At 54.7% G+C, this 17,392-nt stretch overlaps 1 long non-coding RNA gene across 1 annotated transcript; it reads right to left on the bottom strand.

Annotated features, from left to right (window-relative positions):
- Positions 1–3,840: 3,840 nt before the first annotated feature.
- LOC147647250 (uncharacterized) lies at positions 3,841–5,521 on the bottom strand. Its single transcript, XR_015281653.1, has 3 exons — positions 5,272–5,521; positions 4,480–4,642; positions 3,841–3,949 (listed from the first exon to the last, which is right to left on the bottom strand). It is a non-coding gene; the product is annotated as an uncharacterized LOC147647250 (long non-coding RNA).
- Positions 5,522–17,392: the final 11,871 nt, after the last annotated feature.

Genomic DNA, 17,392 nt, shown 5'->3' with positions numbered 1-17,392 from the left:
GGTGAGGCCACCTGCCCTGTTGTGGCTCGCCCAGGTTCTCCAGAAGCCGCCATCCCTTCAGGAGGATGCTCCCAGCAAGATTGGCCATCCTTGGGAGAGCCTCAAGCCTTGCAAGGATGGCACAGCAGAGAAGACCCGCCATCCATGCAAGAAGCTCAGGCGGTCAGAGAACGTCCATGGTGCCAGGAGCCTCCACTATCTCTGACAGCCTCCATCCCTCAGAGAGGCCGTATGGCACTGCACGGCTTGCGGCGTCCTGCACCGGGACATCAAGCCAGAGAACCTCCTTGTCAACCCAGACACTGGCGGGCTGAAGCTGATTGACTTCGTTTGCGGCACCTTCCTCCAGGAGTGGGCCTTTGCACAGTTTGCCGATGAGCCCAGAGCGCGGGCCCTGCTCCCAGTGCCAGGCACTGCACAGCCCCATTCCCTCCTGGGCCGCGGGGTGCGGCATTCAGCCGGCTGCCGGCTGCCCTGGGGCACGGGGCAGGTGCTGTGCCCCAGGAGCCGGCTGCCGGCCCTGCCGACAGAAAGGGGCTGCAAAAGCCGGGCCCCGGCTCCTCGGCTTGGCAGGCCCACAAGGCCTTGGGCTGCTCCGCTGGCGTTCTCAGCCTTGCAGAATGGTTCCTTGGCTTTGGCCCATTGTCAGGGGGAGGCAGGCAGGCCTTGGGGGGAAGTTGTGGCCACGGCTGCAGCCCCTGCCTCTGGCAGGAGGCTGGCACCAGGCTCTGGAAGGCAGCAGCCTGCGCCTGAGCAGTGCCACCCGTCTCCCCTAGGAACACGCACGTACTGCCCGCCCGAGTGGATCGGCCTGCGCTGCTACCACAGCGACAGGGAGACCATCTGGTCCCTGGGCGTGCTGCTGTTGGAGATGGTGTGCGGGTTCCTGCCCTTCGAGAACGAGCGTGACACCGTGTTGGGGCAGCTCTTCTTCCCGCAGGAGGTCTCTCCAGGTTGGTACGCGGCCTGAAGAAGGCAGGCTTTGGCAGGTGGCACCGCACAGCCCAGCCCGGCCCTCCCGCAGCTGCGTGGGACGTCCATGTGCCCTCAAGGGCCGGCTGCAGCAGGTGGCCCGTGGCAGGCTGGGTGTGGCACGCTTGGCTGAAGGAGGGGACGCTTGTCCTGCCGTGCTGCTCTCCCGCCAAGGGCAGCTCCCAGCACACGCAGCGTGGCCCGGCTTCTGCAGGCGCCGGGAGCAGCTGGGCAGGAGCCTTCTGCAAGTGAGCGCCGCTTTCTGCCTTCTCTCCCCAGAGTGCCAACATCTGATCCACTGGAGTTTGTCCAAGCACCCCATGGACCGGCCAGTGCTGGAGCAGATCTTCTACCACCCTTGGGTGTTGGGTGGCCATTTCTGATGCCTTGCCGCAGCCTCTGCAGCACCCAGTTCCCGTGTCCCACGCAGGACTGAGGGCCCAGGAAATAAAACAGCCCAAAACCCACTGCGGGCCTGGAAGTTTTGTCCTGGTTAGCAACTTCAGCTAAGGGAACCTCTTAGCAAAAGGGGTAATCAGAGTGTTCTCTTCAGCCTTTGTCAAGATTTTGGTGCCTTTCCTCCAGGTTGTCCCTCAAAATCAGAGGGGGTGGAGCCTGCACCAGTCCCCCCAAATCAGTGGGAGACAGAGACTTCTCCCAGGCCCCTCAAAACTGGAGGAGGATGGAGGCGATCCCCAGGCCCCCCAAACTGAAGGGAGATAAATACGTGGCAACCCAAAATAAGAGATGTATGGAGCCCACAGCAACCCCCAACTCAGAGGGGGAAGAGGAGACTGCCAGCCCCCACAAAGAGGAGGGGAATTGTGCCTGTGCCAGCCCCACAAATTGCAAGGGGACAGAGAACACCACTGGCCTGGCAAAGGACAAAGAGCGGCCGGGGGCTGCCAGGATGGTGACAATACTGGCACCCCCCAAATCAGAGAGGAACAAAGAGCCCGCACAGGCTTCCCAGAAGCAGAAAGGGGGCAGCAAATATCCCCTGTCCCCCTAAGTCAGAGGGGCACAGACACAAAAGGCCCCACAAAAAGAGCATGAGGAACCAAGAGCACTGCTGGCCCCACAAGGGTAAGGAGGATGGAGAAACTCCCCATCTGTCTTTGTTTTGGAAGACAGGTGTCTTCTAGAAAGGGCAGGGGCCTCCCTTGGAATGAAAATGTAGACCCCCTCCCTTTGAATTATTATAATTCTGAAATCAAGGGGCTTTCAGGCAGAGATCTGGGGATAGGAATAACAGTTCTTTATTAGTATTTATAACCAGGCAAACAAACAACAATAACTACAGCATTAGCAAGAAAACAGAACCAGGGACCCCGTGACAACTTTCTCGGCTGAGGTGGGATGGAGGAGAGGCTTTGTTTCGCAAACCCCCTCGGGCGGGCAGTCCCGGTGCTCCTGCAGGGCTCTGAGGAACACTCAGCTGGAACAGCAGGGATGAGCTGAGATCCTGGGCCGGTGGCTGAGGTGGATCAGCAGCTCCGCGGCGGTGCCTGGCACTGTCACACGTCCCGGCAGGACAGGGGGTGCGAGGCCACCAACAAAGAGGGGAGAAGGAGAAGCAGCAGCAGCTCTTTGTGGGTGATGGCAAAATTCCCTTCTCCCCACCGCAGCAGCTCTGCACCCAACGTGTCCTTCTCTGAAGCTGAAGAAAGCCCACCAAACTGTCCCCGCCCTCCTTTTTTCCTGCCCCCTTCCCCTCCTGGGCCTGGCCAAACTCTTTGTCTTTTGCCAAGCACCCACCAAATACCCACAGTTAGTGTCTTAATCCCTCTTAGCATAAACATTACCAATTAAATAAATGCAACTTCATGTTTAATTGCAGAAGTGGAAAAAATGTTCCAGAATTCTAAAACTACTTTGAAAACTATGTTATTAATATGGAAAAAGGGAAGAAACATTTGGGGATTACTTCCTACTAAAATAATTCTAAATGTTTCAAAAAATTTCTAATTTTTAAAAATAAAAAATAAAGATAACAAGGTGGGTTCCCCATGACCGTCTGCTGCCTGCCCAGCCAAGGCTGTGGCCAGCCAAGCAGCTGTGCCAGTGCTGGTGGTACCAGCCAGACCCCAGAGCAGAAGCCCAAAGGTGTTGCTCAAGCTCTGCCGTGGCAGGAGGGTCCTGCCTTCAGTCCTGTCCAGACACCAGGGCCAGCACTTTCAGGGACAGAGGGTCCTGTTCTGGGTGGTGGCCGCACAGCAATAAGCTGATAACTCAGCGTTGGCAAGGAAAACAGACACTGGCTTGGAGATGCAGGAAGAGAGGTGCAGTTCTCCCTGACTGAGTGTAGTGATTTACATTCACACTGTTATAAATGCATATCATATTATTGGCTTTTTGCAAATATTATAAGGAACGTTATATGTATAAGATTAGAAAATCTAGCTGTATTAATATGATTTCCTTTATTTCTGTTATTGATGAAACCTAGAAGTAGTGGTATAATACATATATGTTAAGCTTTGGCATAGTATTAAAACAAAATCTACTTTAGTTTGTATAACCCAAAGACTGCAAAAGATAGCTGGAGATGCCCCCTACATTCAGAAACTATCTTATCCAGATGAAGACAGCAGTGACCAGAACTCTGGGGGAGGAATTTATTGCATTTCTGTTATCAGGAAATGTAAATCTCATTGGCGCCAAGAAGATTGATCTATTGGGAAGGGGGCAAGAGAAAACTAAACAGAAGTAAACCAAAGATCCTAAGAAGAATGTATGAATATGCATGAGAATATATGGATATGTAGTAGGATTCTGTTTTTAAGGGACAATTCTTTGCCAGTAAGGTGTGCTCTCTTGGCTGAATGCAGAGACACCCAGCTGTATCTGTATACTTTATTTTTAGCTTCTAGTTATCTTTTCATTAAACCTTTAAATTCTATAAGAAAAATATGTGAACCTCATTTTTCACAACACTGAGCTGTTTGGCCGGACATCTGGAGGTGCAGAGGCACTCCTGTGGAGAAAGAAAGTGGCTGAGGCCCCCAGCTGCTGCTGGCACACAGAGACCCTCCTGCACAGCAGGGCCCAGAGCTGCCAAGACTCCCCAGCACGGCTGGAGCTGCTGGCACAGCTTGGCCCAGCTGGACAGCTGCCCCTCAAGGCCCTGGAGAGCAGGGGATGGCTCTGGGCAGGGTCCCTGGCCAGGAGCGGGCCCCAGAGCACCTCTGCCTTTCAAGGGCAATCTCGTCCCCGCTCTTTCTCCTGCCCACCTTGCTTTGCCTCTGCCCGCTGCTCCTGGGGCTGCTCTTGGCCAGGCAGCCTCAGTGGCAGCCAGCACTGGCTGCAGCCCCAGCGGGCTCCCCAGGACAAGGCCCAGCAATTAAGAGGCCAATGAAAGCCCTGGGCAGCAGCAGAACTCTCAGCAGAGTGTTTTGGGCAACCAAGGACTATCCACAGGTCTACAGCAGCCTCACTGGGAATATTTCTATTCTACAATAACTTTCAAAAGAAGCTGTTTGAGGGAAAGATGAACGAAACACTCACTGTTTTCTCTTGCAGGCATACCAGATTCCAACACCGCATAAAACAAAGAAATGCACCAAACAAAGCAGGCCTGCCATTAATTCTAGCCAACAGCGTGTTCCCTGACAGAAACCTCTTCTGATGCCCTTCTGGGAATTGGGAACATGTGTTGTGCCAGCTGCATCTGTGGGAGCAATGGGCAGTGAGAGCCTGTGCTGTGCTCCACGGCTGAGCTGGCAGCACGGTGGGTATGTCCAGGATATTCCCTGTTTCCCCCAGAGCTGGGGCCTGCAGGCACCTTGTCAGCCCTTGGCACAGGCTGTGCCACCCAATAAAACCCAGAAAGCTGAGAGGAGAACCCAGGGACAGCGCAGCTGCTTGGGCAGTGGCTCCTTCCAGGGACACGGTCCAAACCCATCCCTGAGCAGCCACTGCCACCCCTGACCCTCCCTGCTCTGTGACAGCCCCCCCAGCCCAAGGGGACAGAGCCAGGCCCTGTCAGGGACCAGTGCAGCCCCTGCCCAGTTGGGAGCCAGGGCTGGCTGTGGCCCTGGGCTCGTGGCAGGGCTCCCACTCGGGGCTGCTCCTGTGCCTTGGGCCTCTGGATGCTTAGGGCCGGCTCTGGGAGCAGCTGCAGTGGGATGGACACTGGTGCACGAGTCCCATTTCCCAGGGGCTGGGAATGAGCTCCAGAGGCCTGGAAGCCGAGGCACCTCCAGCTTTGGCTGCTGCCAGGCTCTGCAAGGAGAGGCCCTGTGGGAAGAGCTGCTGGCACACAGCCCCACCGAGGGCTGAGCCCAGCACAGCAATTACCTCCTGTGCCTGGGCCCGTGCCTGCAATTGCCTCCCTTCCTTCAGGAAATGCCGCCTTCCATAGAGCCTCTCTGTCCATCCCTTGAGAAAGGAAGAGGCACAGCTGGATCAGATGGAACCATTACATAGCAGGGAAGTGGCCTCTTCAGGAGGCAGTGCTTGTCAAAGACATGGAAGAGGATCAGGAAAAGGCCCAGGCTCTCTCTTGTCCAAACCACCACCTCTCCTGATCTGCTCAGAGACCAGGAAGTTGCAGGGGATCTCAAGGTGTGCATGGGCCATGGTGCAGTTTGGGCAGCCTGTCTGCTGATGCCAAATGCCTTCCTGCAGAGGCTGGGCAGAAACTGCAGCCAGGCCAGGCTGGGAAACAGCCCTGCAGGGCTTGAAAGCAGCAGCAGGGCAGCGAGGCTGCCATGGATCCCTTCGCATTGGTGCAGGGCATGGCATGTCCAGAGAAAGCCCCTGACTGCAGAGTCTCAGGAAAGGCTGAGGGAAATGTACCCACCACGCCCTGTGAGCAGTTCCTTCTCTATTTCTTTCAGGATATGGTGTGACTCAAGTGGTTCTTTCTGTCCTGTGGCTCTGTTCTTCCCTCTCGGAGGACCTTAACAAAAAATAGTTCCATTTTCCAGGAATGGATCCCAGAAAAGCAATGCTCAGCCTGTGGGTACGGCAGGGACACACCACTCACCCCTGCGATGGGAGCCGGGCTTGCGGGCAGTGATCAGCAAAGGATCTGGGAAAGTCCTCCCTGCAGACACACCTGTAACTCAACAGCCACAGAAGCTTCTGTCACCTGGTTCCTACCAGGTTGTCAATGATTATTCCTCGATGGGACACTGAGAACATACCTGCAGGAGGCTCCAAGGGCTTCAAAACTTTATCCAGCCAATCTAATGGAGAATCCTTCCTGGGAACCTCATCTGGAAGGGAGCACAGATCAGAACCATTCCATGGTGTGCTGGGATCGCCCTTCTGCCTTAGGGAACTGGGCACTGCCAGGGGGTTGGGTAAGACCATGGGAGCCAGATGTCAGTGGACATGGAGGAAGCTGTAGAGGGGCCTGAAATGCTCTGGGCTGGCTCCTGGTCACTCTCAACACTCTTCCCATGCCCTGTGCAACATCCCTGAAGGGTGGGCGCTCCCCAGCAGCAGAGATGGCAGCTCAAGCCTCAGCAGGGCTCAGGCCCAGAGGCACAGCAATTACCTCCTGGGACTGTGCCTGGCATGGCCTCCCTTCCTGCAGCAGAGGCTGCCCATGAGCCACTGCTTCCTCCGGGAAACGCTGCCTTCAGCACAGCCTCTCCATCCACTTCTGCAGAAAGGGACAGCTGGATCAGATGGCAGCATTCCCCACTGGGCGAGGTGGCATCTTCAGGAGGCAATGCTTCTCAAAGACTTGGTTAAGGACCAGGATATCATATCAACTTTTGGGATTGGCCAGGGCCCTCCTTTCTCCAAACAGCTGCCATTTCTGATCTACCCGGAGACCAGAGAATTCTACAAGATCTCAGGCTGTGCATGGCCCATGGTGCAGTTTGGACTCCCTGTCAGCTGATACCAAATGCCTTTCTGCAGAGGCTGGGGAGAAGCTGCAGCCAGGCCAGGCTGGGAAACAGCCCTGCAGGGCTTGAAAGCAGCAGCAGGGCAGCAAGGCTGCCATGGATCCCTTCCCGCTGTGTTGGGCACTGCGTGTCCAGATGTGCAGAGAAAGTCCCCAGCTGCTGAGTCTCAGGAGAAGGCTGAGGGACATGGACCCACCTTGTCCTTCCTGCAGAATTTTCTTCAGCATTTGCCTCATGGGTTTGGATGGCTCATGGGGTTTCATAACTCCTGTAGCTTTGGTATTTCCTCTTGGAGGACCTTAGAGCAAAATAATTCCATTTCCCAGGAATGGATCCCAGAATGCCAATGCTCAGCCTGTGGGGTCAGGAGGGACACACCACTCACCTCTGTGATGGGAGCTGGGCTTGTGTGCAGCAACCAACCCAGGAGCTGGGAGAGTCCTCCCTGCAGACACACCTGTAACTCAACAGCCACAGAAGCTTCTCTCATCTCTTCTGATCTGAACAGGCAGCACTGAGCCTCAGGAGTGGTGAGAGGATCACGCAGGGTGAGGGCACACACGTGCATGGCTCTGTCCTGGCACCTGCAGCGATGCTCTCCTGGCCAAGCCTTGGGCTCTGAGCTGGCAGCTCTCCCAGGGGGAAAGGCCTTCACCTACCCTCACCATCTTCCAGAGCCTCAGTCCTGGGTGTGGGTTGGGAAGCCAGATCACCTTCAGCAAGAGGCTTGGCTGAAAAAAGAGGTAGGACAGAACAGCTCCTGTGGCTCTGTAGGAGACCCTCAGGCTCCCTGGGGCTGGCAAAGGAGCCATGCAAGGCACAGCTTCGGGACACAGCCCTGGGCCCGGCCCCTTCCCTCTCTGCTCCTCTCCGTGGCTGCACAGAGCACATGGAAGGAGACACTGGCATTGCACATGGGAAGAAGATTGACAGCTAAATGCTCCTTCTTCCCACTGGTAGTGACCTGTGGGATCCCTCAGGGCTCTTGAAGGGAGCAGGGCGAGGTTTCCAGAACCCAACAAGCCTGAGATTATGTTAAGAGATATGGCAAATGCTCTTGCCACCTTGTCACTTTGTGTTCTGTCAGTAAAGGGAATAGAAGAACTTGCCTCCAGCATTCTCCAAGATATTCAAAGTATCATTCAGTAGCACTTCCAAATAATTGAGGTTGAGTTCCAAATCTAGAAGGGAGCACAGATCAGAACAGTTTCCATGGTGTGCTGAGATCCCCTTCTACCTTAGGGAACCGGGCAGTGAAAGGGAGTCGCGCTAAGGCTGTGGGTGCCAGATGTCAGTGGACATGGCCACAGCTGCAGAGGGGCCTGGGGGCTCTGGGCTGGCTCCTGGTCACTCTCCACCCTCTTTGCAGGCCCTGTGCAGCATCCCTGGGAGAGGTGGCTGGAGCAGCCCAGGCCCCACTGGGGCCCTCTCTCTGCCACAGCTGAAAGAATTGTAAAAGCAGTGGGGAAGAACTACAGCAGGCAGTGCCACAACTGTCCCTCAGGCCCTCCCTCCCTCCTGCCCACGTTCTGCTGGGACAGCTCTCCCATCCCATAGGGACTGGGCCAGGCTCTTTCAGGATACAGTGGAGCCTTGCCCTCCCCCTCTGCCTATTCCCCACCATGGGCACCCCTTTGCAGCTGCTGCCAGGATTTGGGACCTGTCTCCCATGGAGGGACCCCAGCAGGACTGCTCAGTAGCCAAGTGCCCTGAGCCTGCTGTGGATAATTCCACTGGGCTGTGCTGGTCTTGTCCGGGCTGTGCCTGCACTGCCAAGCAGCAGAGATGGCAGCTCAAGCCTCAGCAGGGCTCAGGCCCAGGGGCACAGCAATTACCTCCTGGGTCTGTGCCTGGCATGGCCTCCCTTCCTGCAGCAGAGGCTGCCCATGAGCCACTGCTTCCTCCGGGAAACGCTGCCTTCAGCGCAGCCTCTCCTTCCGTCTCTGGAGAAAGGAAGAGGGATACATGCATCAGGTGGGGCTGTTTGTTCCCCAACATGAAGGTGGCATCTTCAGGAGGCAATAGTTGTCAAAGATATGGATAAGTTTCAGGAAGGCATCCAAACTTTGGAGCCAGGCCAGCCACATCTACCACAAGACTGGGAAATTGCAGGGGATTTCAGGGTGTGCATGGCCCGTGCTGCAGTTTGGGCTCCCTGACAGCTGATGCCAAATGCCTTCCTGCAGAGGCTGGGGAGAAGCTGCAGCCAGGCCAGGCTGGGAAACAGCCCTGCAGGCCGTGAAAGCAGCAGAGGGGCAGTGAGGCTGACATGGATCCCTTCCTGCTGTGCCTGGCACGGTGTGTCCAGATGTGCAGAGAAAGCCCCACGCTGCTGAGTCTCAGGAGGAGGCTGAGGGACAGGGACCCACCACGGCGTCTCTCCAGATCACTCAGCCTCTTGTCTCCTGTAGGTTTGTTCTCCCCTCTAGGAGGACCTTAACAGAAAGTATTTCCATTTCAGATGAATGGATGCCACAGAACCAGGGCTCAGCCTGTGGGATCAGCAGGGACACACCACTCACCCCTGTGATGGGAGCTGGGCTTGCGTGCAGCAACCAGAAAAGGAGCTTGAAATGTCCTCGCTGCAGACACACCTGTAACTCAACAGCCACAGAAGCTTCTGTCACCTGGTTCCTGCCACGTTGTCAATGATTATTCCTTGTTGTGACAGTGAGAACATACCTGCATGGGGCTCCAGAGGGAGAAAATCTTCATGAAGCCAAGCTGCTGGAGAAGCCTTCCTACCACCCTCATCTGGAAGGGAGCACAGATCAGAACCATTCCATGGTGTGCTGGGACCCCCTTCTGCCTTAGGGAACTGGGCACTGCAAGGGGCTCAGGTAAGGCCGTGGGAGCCAGATGTCAATGGACATGGCCAAAGCTGCAGAGGGGCCTGGGGAGCTCTGGGCTGGCTCTGGTCACTCTCCACCCTCTTTGCAGGCCCTGTGCAACATCCCTGGAAGGGCAGTGGGACCAGCCAAGGGCCCCTGAGGCCTCTCTCCCTCCCACAGAGAAAACCCTCCCTTAAGCCCTGGGGAAAACCATCCCCAACACTTCCCAGGGAGAAGGGAGCACTGTCCCGGGAAAGGGGACTGAGGCTGCCGGCTCACCTGCTCGCCCTGCTCGCCACGGAGCAGCCTGGGCAGCCCTGTCAGGCAGGGCCACTGCCAGGAGGAGCAGGAGGAGGAGGCGCAGAGCAAAGGCCATGGTGCCTTGCCCACTGCCAGTCCTGCAGCTCTTGCTGCCACCACTGTCCTGACACCGCTGTCCCAATGTCAGCACCGCTGCTGCCGCCGCCACTGCTGCCACAACAGTCGTGGTCAAGGACTGACTGCTCGGTCCTTGTGGTGCTGGGCAACCACGGGGCTCTGGGACCTCTGTGACCTCAGAGCCTGCTGTCACCTCAGCCTGCTGTCACCCCAGAGCCTTCTGTGACCTCATGGCCTTAGATGTCTGCCCCAAGTGTACTCCCATCTGTACTAGAGGACTGCTCTGACTGTGAATCTTTGACTTCATCAAAGGGTCATTGCTAAACAAAACCTTGGTTTTGCCTGCTGACATTGCTGGTCAGGCAGTGTCCCAGGAGATGCTCTTGATGGTTGCCTCTTTTCCTGGGCATGGCATTGGAGGAGGTCCAGGCCCAGGTGATGCCACTGAAGGAAATGTGCCCTCATCCCAGGGATGCTCAACACGGACTCCCCCAGCCCCTTGGGGCCCTGCCTCTGGTCACAGCAGCCCCTGCCTGGCTCCTGCCTGCCCACACCGTGGTCAGCCCTGCCTGCTCCTGGACATGGAGCTCAGCCAGGGCTGGTGCTGTGTGGGCTTTGCTGGTGGTACCAGCCGGACACTGGGGTGAGAGCTCCATCTCTTTATTGGAGCAGAAGAGCTGTGCTGGGCCCTGCCCTGGCAGGAGGGACCCACCTTCAGTCCAGGCCACAGAGCAGGGCGGGTCCCTTCAGGGACACAGGGCCTTGCTTTGGGTGGTGGCAGCATCTGCACAGCAGCAAGCTGGTAATGCAGCTGTGACAGGGACATCACGTACGGGCATGGAGATGTGAAATGTGTGGTGCAGGTGTCCCTGAGGGAGGTGTTTGGCCTTTCCTGTGAAGCTGCAGAGGGGAACCTGTTGAGAGAGGAGATGGCTGAGGCCCCAGCTGCAGCTGGCACACAGGGACCCTCCTGCACACTAGGAGATTCTCACTGTGCTCAAAGTTTCCCTCTGAAGACTAAGAGCTGAATGTGGATGAGCTTAGCAGCTCATCTGCAGGCCAAACAATTGAGTTAGCAAAAGGAGAAGTTGAGAAAATACAAGTTTATCCATAGCAAGGAGGAAAGCAAGGCAGTTAGCATGGAAACCAATAAAAAGGGACATAAGGGGTATTTGCAGTTGTAATAAATGGAATTGGTTCGTGCTAACTAAATTGTAACTGTTATTAAAGTTCTTATTAGAAACAATCAAGAATCAGTGTTACAAAGCAGATGTACCCCTTTGCAGATGTTACATGTCAAAATTAAGGTACAGGACGTAGTTTAGAAGATAAATGGCGTCTCAAGACCAAAATGGCCTTGAGATGGACCAAAATTAGAACAAATTTAGGCATTGGGCCTAAAGATTAGTAAACATAAGGCTAATTAATAGACTTACATAACACAATGCTCAGTATGTATGCACAAACCTGTAAGGTTATCCAAAGGACAACAAGGAAGAAGAGAAGCCTTCGCCAAAAGACCACCAAAAGAAGACTGAAGACCCCCTAACAACAACTGAGGCATGTGCCGTGAAGAAAAGTGATGTAAAGTCAGAAAAACTTGAAATAGGAGGGAACTTAGAGGAAACATTAATGAATATGTATAAGCATACAGTATATAAGTTTAGCTTGAAGTGCTTTGTTTTGAACTTGAGGCAGGGTGGGAAGCCTCTGTACCCTGATCAGTTTTGCTTATGCTTTAATCATACTTAATTACTAGCAGATTATATATATACATTTTAATTTTTATTAGACTGTAGTATTTTACTAAACTGTATTATACCACATTACTATTCAATTTAGTAAATTGTATTCATTTTTAATTAAACTGCCATTAACCGAAGGGACCTAGTTGTCAAAATTCTAATTTCATTTATAACAGTATTTTAACAAAGAAGGCTGTTACAACAACATTGGTATTTACCAAACATGACACAACATGAGCTATATTAACAAAGAAGGCCCCTTACGGTGACAACATTCTACTGTTCAAACTGTAAAACATCTTTGTGTACTGATCAGGAGGTCACGATTTACTCTTTACAATCCTGATGCTGAATGTCTCCTGAGGAGGTCTGGTCACAGAGAAGAATGAGCCCCCTGTGGGCTGCCCCTGTTTGGACAACCTGCTCCTCACCCCGAGCCTCAGCATGTCTGACATCGCCCACCTGGGACTGACATCCCAAAACATTGAAAACATTTCTCTTTATAATTTTTCTTTATAATTAAAATCTAATTAATTAATAAAAATAAATTTTTAAGTTTATAATACTATTATTCTGAATTTTTGTAACCTAATTTTTATATTTATATAAAAGAATTGATACATTTTGCGCAACTAAAAATGTTATACATGCAACAGCCGATTAAGGATAAAAAAGAGAAATTTATTATAAATTAATAAACAGCAAAACAGCGAGGAAAAACCACAATAAATGGACAGCGCAGCGCTGGGTGGACGGGGTCTATACGCAAGGTATAGGTGCTCCCAAATCCACGTCCGAGGGTTTTACGACCTGGGGTTTTATAGAGATTTTGTGTCCCCAGGCTAGAATTCCAATCAGTTTCCATTCACCAAGTGTCTCTGATTGTCAGGTGAATGGATTTCCTGACTTGGAAAATAGAGTTACTAAGTGTCCGGGCAGAGCCTCCTCAAATGCAAAGTGATTCTGTATGTATTTTAACATATATCATCACGGCAGAATCGAGGGATCCGGGCTGGTGCCGATGGATATCTCGGCGGGGTTGTTCCCCTTTTGTCTTTCTTGATTGCTTTACTCCAGCATAGGTTTGGCGGGTGGGGTGTTCAGTTCTAGCGACGACTATCTTCCTGGGACTTGTCTCTTTTGTTTAACTTGATTGTCTCCGGCAGAAGTCGGCCGGGCGTTGCCCAGGTCCGGAGGTGGACTTTCAGGCTAGCTCTTTGTCCTTATGATGGCCTTTGTCCTGTCTTTTCCTCCAAGTTGATGTGCCTGCCGGGGTTCGTTATCTGGGTGGATTTTGCAATCTGTAACTTTTGTAGAGAAATCCTGCCTCGACCCGGAGGAGGATTTCTCATTTCATATTTTTCATCATTTACAATTACATATACTTTATTTAAACTTTTTCTTCAAATTTTTATTCATTCAATTCTTTATTACAAAAAACATTATCGGTCCTTGGTTCCAAGTACCACAATTCCCTTCATTAATTAATTGGTCACTATTTCTCCCTCTTTATGCTAATTACACATATTTTTAGTCCTTTGATCATCATTTTTATCATTTTCTCAGACAGGGTGAAAGGGGCCACTTTGGGGTCCATGGGGACTTTTCTGAGGAACATTTGGGGCAGTTTTGGGTCGGGGGACGGAACTTAGAGAGAACTTGGGGGTCTGGAGGACACTTGGGGGAGCCGGGTGGGCACTTGGAGCGGTATTTAGGGATTCTGTGAGACAATTTGGGGTTCGGGGGAGCACTTGGGGGTCCAGGGGGGCACTTGGAGGTCAGGGAGGGGAATCTGGGGGCCCTTCGGGGTCCGGGCGGGCACTTGGGGGGCTGTAACAGGGAATCTCTGGGTCGCGGGGGATGATGGGAGTTGTAGGCGCCGGTATAATGAGGCTTAATGGGGCCGCGGAGCATCACGGGAGTTATAGGCACAGCTCCAATAGGTTCTGGTGAGGCGCGGGGCATGACGGGAGATGCAGTCCCGGTCGGAATAGCGCTCTATGGGCGCCGCGGAGCATGATGGGACTGTAGTCCCGGAAGTGGCTCGGAAGGCGCGTTCGGCGGTGTGGGGAAGCGCTTGGAGAATATTTTTGCGTCAGAGCTGCAGGTGCTCGGGGCGAATGTACACAGCTCGGGAGCACTTGGGGGGAACCTGGGGAGCTGTGACCGGGCTCTTTAGGGTGCAGGGCACGGCAGGAGGTTTGGGTGCGGAACTGTGTTGTGGGATGATGGGAGATGAATTCCCAGGAGTGGGTGGAAGGGGAATCTGTGGGGTTGGGAGCATTCAGGGATCCAGGGACGCTTTGGGGGGTCCCGAACGGGCGCTGAGGGGGCACTCGGGGATCCTGAAGGGTCTGGGGGACACATGGGACCTATGGGGGGCGATCCCGGGGTTCTGGGGAGTGCAGGGCATATTCCCAGTTCCTCACAACCTGGTCTCAATTGCCCCCTGCAGGCTCCTACTCACTGCCACTCTGATCCCAGTATGATCCCAGTCTGATCCCAGTATGATCCCAGTATGATGTCAGTACACAGCCAGTGCAATCTCAGCCACTGCCAGGATGATCCCAGTCCAAACCAGTCCCTGCCAGTGCTGCCACTCCTGGGATCCCCCAGCCCTCTCTGTGTTCCCCCCTCCCACATCTCCCCAGAGGAGCCCCAAGGGCTGGCAGTCCCCAGCCAGGGTCCCCAGCCAGCCCCAGGTTGGATCTGCAGCCCCCAATTTTCCCAGTTTCCCTCTCCTTTTCCCCGGGCTGGGTTCCCCCCGTCCCCAGCGGGTGGGAGCAGCGGAGAGCCCCGCGCTGCCCATCCCGACCTGTCCTGGCTCCATCCCCGCTCCTGCCGTGGGCTGTGAGGGGTTTGGGAACGGGGCACCGAGGGTGTCACTGCTCCTGAGGGATGGAAGAGGAGGGAGGAAGAAGGAGAGAGAGAAAGGATGGAAGTAGGAGAAGGAGGTGGGGTTAGGGAGGAAGAGGAGGAGGAAGGATGGAAGGGGAAGAGAGGGAGGAAGAGGAGGGACAAAGGAGGATCACGGAAAGGAGAAGGAACCACAAGGTTGAGCACTCCTTGAATTCATAGCCCCCTCCTGTGGGATCATCACCCACCATCCCACAGGTGATGGGGGAGTGGGAGCTTTGCCCGGATATCCTGGGGGGGTCCCTGGGTTGGGTTTATTTTGCGGGGGGGGATGTTTGGAGAATGTGGAACTCCCAAGCTGAGTGGAAAATCCTACTTGGGGGGACATTGGGGGGTCTCACCATCCCTAAGTGGGGAAACGGAAACAGGGGGAACTTTTTGGATTCCTGGCACTCCCAGCAGCCTGGGGATGGTAGGGACCGAGCAGACAGGTTGTCCCCAGTACAAGCTTGACTCCCAGCAGCTGGGACAGGGGGGAACCCTTGAACCCCAAACAGGAGAGACTAGAGTTGGGGAAATCCTGGGAGGCATTTTCAGAGCTGAATATTGGTGTTTTTTGGAGGTTTTATGGACCCCAGATGTCCGGTGACTTCTAGAGATGAGCTTGGACAGAGGGACCTGCAAACTCAATGTCCTCATCCCTTGTATTTCCTCAAACCAGGATTTCCCATTCCCAAACCTTGGCTGGATGGAGGAGGAGGCTGTGGGGAAGAGGAAGATGCCCCAGGACACCCAGGCAGGTGAGGAGGAAGTCAGTGCCCCTTTCCCCCTCTCTCCTGCTCCATCTCCCAGCCCAGCCTGGCCCCCGGCTGCAGGACAACCCCGCTGCCGACGCCGTCCTGCCGGGGACGCACTGGGGGGATCTCCTTCCCCTTCCCTCTGGCACGGAGGCAAATCCCATCCTCTCCTTGTCCTTCCTCCCCCAGACAAGGAGCTGAGGATGGAGACCAGGGAGGACAAATCCCCACAGGAGAAGCTCATGGAAGAGGCCGTTCTGAGCAGTTCCACGGCACAGGAATCCAATGGGGAGGAAAATCCCCAGAGATCCCGCAGGAGGAGGGGCTCCAAACGCTGCCTAGGGTGCTCTGAGGAGGAAAGACCCACCCTGTGCCGGGAAGGCGGCCGGAGATCCAGCCAGGGCTCTGAGCTGGTGGTCCATGAGCAGCTTCAGGATGGGGAGAAGCCCTACAAGTGCTTGGAGTGTGGGAAGAGCTTCAGCCAGAGCAACAGCCTGATCTGCCACCAGATGATCCACACTGGGGAATGGGCCTATGAGTGTGAGGAATGTGGGAAGGGCTTCAGCTGCAGCTCCCACCTCATCATCCACCAGCGCATCCACACTGGGGAGAGGCCCTACGAGTGTCCTGAGTGTGGGAAGAGGTTTCAGAGCAGCTCCACTCTCCTCAGGCACCAGCGGATTCACAGAGATGAGAGGCCCTTCTGCTGCCCTGACTGTGGGGAGGGCTTCAAGCAGAACTACACCCTCATCACCCACCGGCGCATCCACACTGGGGAGAGGCCCTATGAGTGTGGGGAATGTGGGAAGAGCTTCAGCCGGAACTCCAGCCTGATCTGCCACCAGAGGATCCACACCGGGGAACAGCCCTATGAGTGTGAGAAATGTGGGATGACCTTCAGCCGGAGGTCCCATCTGACCATCCACCAGATGATCCACACTGGGGAGAGGCCCTATGAGTGTCCCGAGTGCGGGAAGAGGTTTCAGACCAGCTCCCATCTCCTCGAGCACCAGCGGATTCACACGGATGAGAAGCCCTTCCGCTGCCCCGACTGCAGGAAGGGCTTCAAGCACAAGTCCCACCTCATCACCCACCGGCGCATCCACACTGGGGAGAGGCCCTTTGAGTGTGGGGAATGTGGGAAGAGCTTCAGCCGCAGCTCCAGCCTCAACACCCACAAACGCCTCCACACTGGGGAGACACCCTACGAGTGTCCCCTGTGTGGGAAGAGCTTCACCTGGAGATCTAGCTTGATCCAACACCAACGGCAGCACCAGTAAGGGAAGCTCTGCAAATGCCCCAAAGTACAGGAAGAGCTTTGTGCACTGCTCCAGCTTCATCCCCCCTTGGAAAATTCAAGTTTGGCAGAGACCTGGTGATCCGTGTTCCCTGTGATCCATGCTGGGGAGACACCTGTACCTTTTCCTGCCTATGGCAATGACATGATGTGGGATCAAAGAACATGAGGGTCTGGCCATGGCCCTTTTGTTACATTCAATCCCATCTCAGCTCATTGCCAGGGGCAGGTGTTTGTGGTTAGGTGTCTTTTTTTTTTTTAATTCCGGATTGCCTGTGGAATTTTTACCCATTAGTTGTGGGGACAGCCTAACTGTGGGTAATTGCTGGGTGATTGACAAAAGACAAAGAGCTTGGCCGGGCCCAGGGAGGGAAGGGGGGCAGGAAAAGAGGAGAGCGGGGACAGTTTGGGGGGCTTTCTTCAGCTTCGGAGAAGGACACGTTGGGTGCAGAGCTGCTGCGGTGGGGAGAAGGGAATTTCGCCATCACTCACACGGAGCTGCTGCTGCTTCTCCTTCTCCCCTCTTTGTTGGTGGCCTCGCACCCCCTGTCCTGCCGGGACGTGTGGCAGTGCCAGGCACCGCCGTGGAGCTGCTGATCCACCTCAGCCACCGGCCCAGGATCTCAGCTCATCCCTGCTGTTCCAGCTGAGT

This window comes from Cyanistes caeruleus, unplaced genomic scaffold, assembly GCF_971803275.1.
Source record: "Cyanistes caeruleus unplaced genomic scaffold, bCyaCae1.hap1.1 HAP1_SCAFFOLD_65, whole genome shotgun sequence".
Classification (NCBI taxonomy): domain Eukaryota; kingdom Metazoa; phylum Chordata; class Aves; order Passeriformes; family Paridae; genus Cyanistes; species Cyanistes caeruleus.
The sequence above is the reverse complement of the archived record's forward strand: the minus strand, read 5'-3'. Positions and strand labels throughout refer to the sequence as shown.